At 35.1% G+C, this 6,211-nt stretch overlaps 1 pseudogene; it reads left to right on the top strand.

Annotated features, from left to right (window-relative positions):
* Nucleotides 1-4,951: 4,951 nt before the first annotated feature.
* On the top strand, nt 4,952-5,464 carry LOC143568030 (tubulin beta chain pseudogene; annotated as a pseudogene).
* Nucleotides 5,465-6,211: the final 747 nt, after the last annotated feature.

Here is a 6,211-nt window from a genome sequence, read left to right as displayed (position 1 = left end):
TTTCTAACCCCGTCTATTTTTCCGTTAAGTTAGGGATAATTTGATAACCTCGTTATTTTCTTTGTTTTTTTCTTTACTTCTAAACAGGTATATCTTGTAAACACGGAATCCACAAATCATAACATCAAAATCCTAAATCCCCAAACCCTTTCTCCATATCATCATAGGGTTTGAATTTTTACGATAATTGGAGATTTAGGATTTGGATTTTTATGTTATGATTTGGGGATATAGGGTTTACAAGATATAAGGGTTAAAAAGAAAAGAAAAAAACAAAGAAAATAACGAAGTTAACAAATTATCCCTATCTTAACGGGAAAAATAGACGGAGTTAGAAAAAAAGTACTAAAAATGCAAGTTTTTTAAAACTGAGGTAGCCATTTGCACAAAATAAAGAGTAGGTACTAAAGTTACGTAGTTAGCAAAACCACATGTACTAAAATGGCACTTAACTCTATAATATAAGTATAAGCTTAAATTGATGTGAGCCTAAAGCTTGATAAACAATTTAACCTAAATATAAATATTAAAAAAAACCAGTGTTTTGAATCCCGGCCCGGCCGGCCGGTCGGACCGGTCCGACCGAGACCCGGACCTTATACCGGGTCGGGTCAGGGTTTCGTGGGCGGCGGTCGGCCCGGACCGGCGGCCCGACGTGTGAACCGGTAAAATGCTTTTTTTTGGTCGGAAGGACACCGGAGAATGTTAACGGACCTGCTTCAAAGAAATCGGAGAAGATGAAGTGACCATATTCTTCTTCCTGAAAGGGAGCACAAGAAAGATGGTAAAAGTGTGTGATGCAAAGAACTTAGGAGGATGTGAGGACTCCATGAAAGAGAGAGTGAGATGTAAATTTGAAGCAAACGAAGAAAAAGAGAAATGATTTAAAAGAAGTATGATAGTATTGCTTTTGTCAGATTATCCTTGGGAAGCAAATATGGTCTAGAAGATTTAATTGGATTTTGGTAACATCAATAACCATTAATTATGGAATATTATAGATACAAAACAAATGAAGTAAATGTTTATTGTTAAAACAAAACTCCATCTAGTTTATATGAATGGTCGGTCATATATATAAACATTAATGCATTTTTTTGAACAGATATAAACTACATACAAAAATGTTTCTAATCAAACTTTTAGAATTATAAATTAAGTATTTATAATTTTTTTAAAATTTATAATTATATAATTTATAATATCATCCGGGTCAAACACCGGTCCGCCCTCCCGGGTCGGTCCGACCTTTGACCCGGTAAGACGTCCGGGTCTGAAAACATTGAAAAAAACCCTACACTACATTCATTTTCTTTCTTCTTTCTTATGTGTTCTTTACACGGCACCCATAACACCAGCTTCCTGAAAACTAAGCCCAAGTCAAAAATCATATTAGTTTCACCATTTTATCTATACTTAAGTTGTTTTTCCGACAATATAAGGGGTCACTGGCTGTGAGCGGCGAAGTGAGGGAAAGAATATAGGATTTGATTTTGTTAAAAGAAAAGACTTACCGGTTAACCCGGCGGTTCACCTGGTCCGGCCTGACCGCAAACTGGTAAAACCGGCCGGGTTTTTAGAAAACGGCCAAATACCATGAACCGGACCGGTGTGTGAAGCTGGTACCTAGCAGGTCCGGTCCGGGTTTAAAAACATTGGTTCTAACAATTAACCTTTATGAAAGATGATTAATGTTTAACATCTAAAAATATTTGAAATGAATAACATAATTTAGTTTTGAAATAGAAGCAATATCATATGAAAAAAATTTAAAAAGAGAAAAAAGAAAAACCTTAAACAGTTTCTTTTTTAGAAAGAAATTCTGTTCAAGTAAGCAAATAGAAAAGGTGTCATGGTTACAAGAGTCTATATATCGCATAGACTTATCAAAGTGGCCTAACCGTCGAGGTGAAGTCGGGACCTAAAAGATCAAATGAAACAAAACAGTATATAGACAAGTAAATTCCGACATATGATACTTATTTTAAACTTTGGCAATTTTATTGAATATCAAATTCCTCGAGAAAAGGTTTACATGAGATGACCATTAAGATAAGACACTAGCTACAACAATACCTAGGTGGATTTCCTTGGCAAACACCATTCTGGTATTGAATTCTTTGGCACATATGCTGGACCATGAGCTGTATACCAAAACATTCGATTAGTACATTTTGTCATTGTTAATGTTTATAAATTGCATTTGGATTTATAATATGTATGAAAACTGAATAAAACCCTCATGCCATAAGATGGAACAAATGTCATGAAAAGAAATGCCACCACGAACAACGTCAATACAAGAACACGTTGTGGCGTGAAAGCCATTACTTTGATGTTGGATATTGCTTGATATAAGAATGAAGAAACTATGGTTGTTTTGGTTGTTCAAGACTTCTTAAATAGACAAATACACTAAATGTACAAGATATTAAAATTAAATGTAAAAAATAAAAAATGTTTTTATTAACATAAAAGGAAAAGATATTAAAGTTCTAATATTGCTCAAGTTAATATATTAAATGTAAAAGATATTAATCCTGATATATTTTTCGAATATATATAATTAATTAACTCATTTATATTGTTGTGTTTGATCCCTTAAAATAATTCATGTTAATATTTATATATTTACGTTATTCATTTTTTTATAACGTTTAACATACAAAATTTTAATTTGTGTGTGTGTGCCGTTACGACATGTTTATTTTTATCTATGTCACGTCGTTAAAACCACAATAAAGTATATAAGTTTTGTTGAAAATGCAGTATGATTCACAATAGAGTAGCATTTTCTATCGTAAAGTATACCGAGTGTCCTTATTGTATCGATACTGTAATGAGTAGAACTAATACCAACCAAGTTCTTTTGATATTTAAAGAATGTTACGATGTGAGTAAACTTTTGGCTCCTTATGAAACATACCGATTTTAGTCTTTTGTTATACTAAAAATCAAATTTTGGCCCCTAATGAGTTTTATAATGATGTTTTGCTTTATCAGTAGCAAAATCTTTGACTTTCAAATAAAAGTAGCATAATTTTTATAGACAACCACTAATGCTTAAACAAAACACTTATGTCTACTTTTTAACTTTTGAAAAGACATAAACATTCGTTGGTCGCGTGTTTACATCGGATAGTGCCGCCGCGTAGCGCGACTAAGAGACCTAAAAAAGGTAAACTTGATGTGAATACTAGGGTTTCTGTTACCTGATGTGAACGGATTAGTGATAATTAGAGTTCCGAATATTAAATGTTGCTGATTTTGCAGTTACCTTACATTTGTTGCAGACGTGAACGGTACAAAGAAGTACAAATTTATGGACTAGCATCTCGCCCAAAATGAAAAAACCAAGACTGTCGTTTCAACAAACCAAGTGGCCTTTAAAACATCAACTCATGAAGATAACAAAGTCTCAGTAACAAACCGAGTAGATCCGGTTACTAAGAGATGCAACCAAATGTGAATGTAGATGTAAATGCAAGGAATTTTGGCATGTTAATGTGAATCAAACATGAGATGCAACTATGCAAGGAAGTTTATATATGAATCTAGATATATATAAGTAAAGCTTTTGTAGAAACATATTAACAAATGCTACTATAATGGGGATATTATAACGCGTAACTGTAAATTAAGTAAACAGGCCAAAAACACAATCAACTGAAAGCTCCGGCGCAACACGCCGGAAGAACTACTAGTTAAAATTGAAATGTGATGGACTTGTGGTTATATATAGTCGATGACGTAGGTGGTTGCATCGACGGCCATGATGATGGTAAGTTTCGTACTCTTAACACCTTTCATGTCTACACATCAATGAACAAAATAATGTTGTTGAACGTCGACATCCACTTGATTCCGTTTGTAAGTTTCTCATATTATTCACAATCAGTTTTTATAATTACATTAATTGTATAGTCATTGTCAGGAAAAAGTAAAAGTTAATAATTCATTAATTCATTGATGAGCAAAACAACCATTTGGTATTGTAAATACAGAATTGGTATCAAATTTTGAGTTTTCGGTAGCGGTACGGTTCGGTATTTCCTGAATTTTGCTTGACCAAACGTTTCAGTACTGGTATCAAATATTATTAATTTTCGAGCTCGGTATTTTCGGGTTGGTACCGTCTAGGGCTATTCACGAGCTGAGCCGAACCGAGCGAAGACTTGCTCGTTGCTTGGCTCATTTACAACCGAACCGAACTGCTGAAATTCGAACCGAGCGAAAACCAAAACGAGCCAAAATCGAATCGAGCATTTTTCGATCGAACTTCAAGCGATTTCGAACATTATTTATTTCTTTTTCACATTAAAACTTTTAATAAGAAACAAGTTTGAAGGTTGTAAATTATATATTTTATAAATAAAATTTGTATTTTTTAGACAAACGTTAATAGATTGTAAATTTTTATAAAAATAAGTTTAAAGTCAGATATAAATCATATAATGATAACGTAAACAGACTTATAGTATTCTAAAAAACTTAAAGCGAACAAATAAAACTATAAAATTAACGGAATAAGAAAAAGTTAAAGGGGTTAAAATAATTGTAAGCTTATATTTATATGTTTTGTCTCTATATTTATATATTTGTTCATATATAATTAAGACAGAATTACAAATTTTGTCCTTTAAAATAAGACGAATTACGGTTCGTGTCCTTTTCTAAGTTTCCTTGCAGGCGGTGTACTTTAAACTTTTTTTTCCTACAAGTTTTGTCCTTTACGCTAACTGGGTTAGAAAAAGTCAGTTAAATCCCCTCACGTGAGGCGCATGTGAGGGCATTTTGGTCTTTTTGCCTACCCTGCAGCAACTTCTTCTTCTTCTTCTTCATTTTGCAGATCTTAAGCTTCTGTTTCTGTACAAAATCCTAATTCACTAATTACTTCACTCATCACTCTCAAACCCTAATTCCCAATTTTCTCTCAGTTTCCTTAAAAAAAATGAGAGAAATCCTTCACGTTCAAGGCGGGCAATGCGGCAACCAGATCGGAGCCAAGTTCTGGGAAGTGGTGTGTGCTGAGCACGGGATTGACGTCACCGGAAAGTACACCGGCGACTCTGAGCTTCAGCTTGAGCGAATCAACGTGTACTACAATGAGGCGAGTGGCGGAAGGTTTGTTCCACGCGCCGTGCTGATGGATCTGGAGCCTGGAACCATGGACAGCATCAGATCTGGCGCGTACGGGCAGATCTTCCGGCCGGATAACTTTGTGTTTGGACAGTCTGGTGCGGGTAACAATTGGGCCAAGGGGCATTATACTGAAGGCGCTGAGTTGATTGACTCTGTGCTTGATGTGGTCAGGAAGGAGGCTGAGAACTATGACTGCCTGCAAGGTATATGTTTATTGTGATTTGTTATGGTGTTTGAAGTTATAGATCTGGTGTATTTGTATGTTTATTTGTTTGATAGGAATGCTAGATCTGTGTTTTATATGCTAGTTGTAGATCTGTAAACTGTATGAATCTGTTAAATGATGTTGTGAAGCAAGTTTGCTGTAAGTTTGACTTGGTAGAAAGCTAGATCTATTGAATTGATTGACTAGTAAATGAAGAAGAAGAAGAAGTTGTTGCAAGGTAGGCGAAAAGACCAAAATGCCCTCACATGCGCCTCACGTGAGGGCATTTAACTGACTTTTTCTAACCCAGTTAGCGTAAAGGACAAAACTTGTAGGAAAAAAAAGTTTAAAGTACACCGCCTGCAAGGAAACTTAACAAAGGACACGAACCGTAATTCGACTTATTTTAAAGGACAAAATTTGTAATTCTGTCTATAATTAAACAAAATGGCAAAACAGGTCCTTTATGTTTTCATGGTTTTTCAATAGTCGTCATTTGGAAAACTTAATGACTGAAATCATATTCCGTGTTTCCAAAATGTTGCACGTTACGTCCTTTTCCACTAACCCAGTTAATTTTTTCCGTTAACTCTAATCACATGACCTGCACGTGAGGGTAAATATGTAATTTCATTATCCAGCCATTTTGTCTTTTAAAGATAAATGCCCCCCTCTTTCTCTCTCTCTCTCTCTCTAAACCAACCTGCAACATCATCCTCTCTTTTTCTACACCATTGCTGCCGCCATCTCCGACCACTCAACCACCACATCAACATCGTCAGATCCGCCACCACCAATGACACCGGCATCTTCGTCTTTGCCAATCCTCAAGGCCCAACCAAACCTCAAGGCCAACATCATAGA

This window comes from Bidens hawaiensis, unplaced genomic scaffold, assembly GCF_021521415.1.
Source record: "Bidens hawaiensis isolate Kalapana, Puna unplaced genomic scaffold, B.hawaiensis_p1.1 tig00023792_1, whole genome shotgun sequence".
Lineage (NCBI taxonomy): Eukaryota > Viridiplantae > Streptophyta > Magnoliopsida > Asterales > Asteraceae > Bidens > Bidens hawaiensis.
Note: the sequence above shows the minus strand (reverse complement) of the source record. Positions and strands in the feature narration are given on the sequence as shown.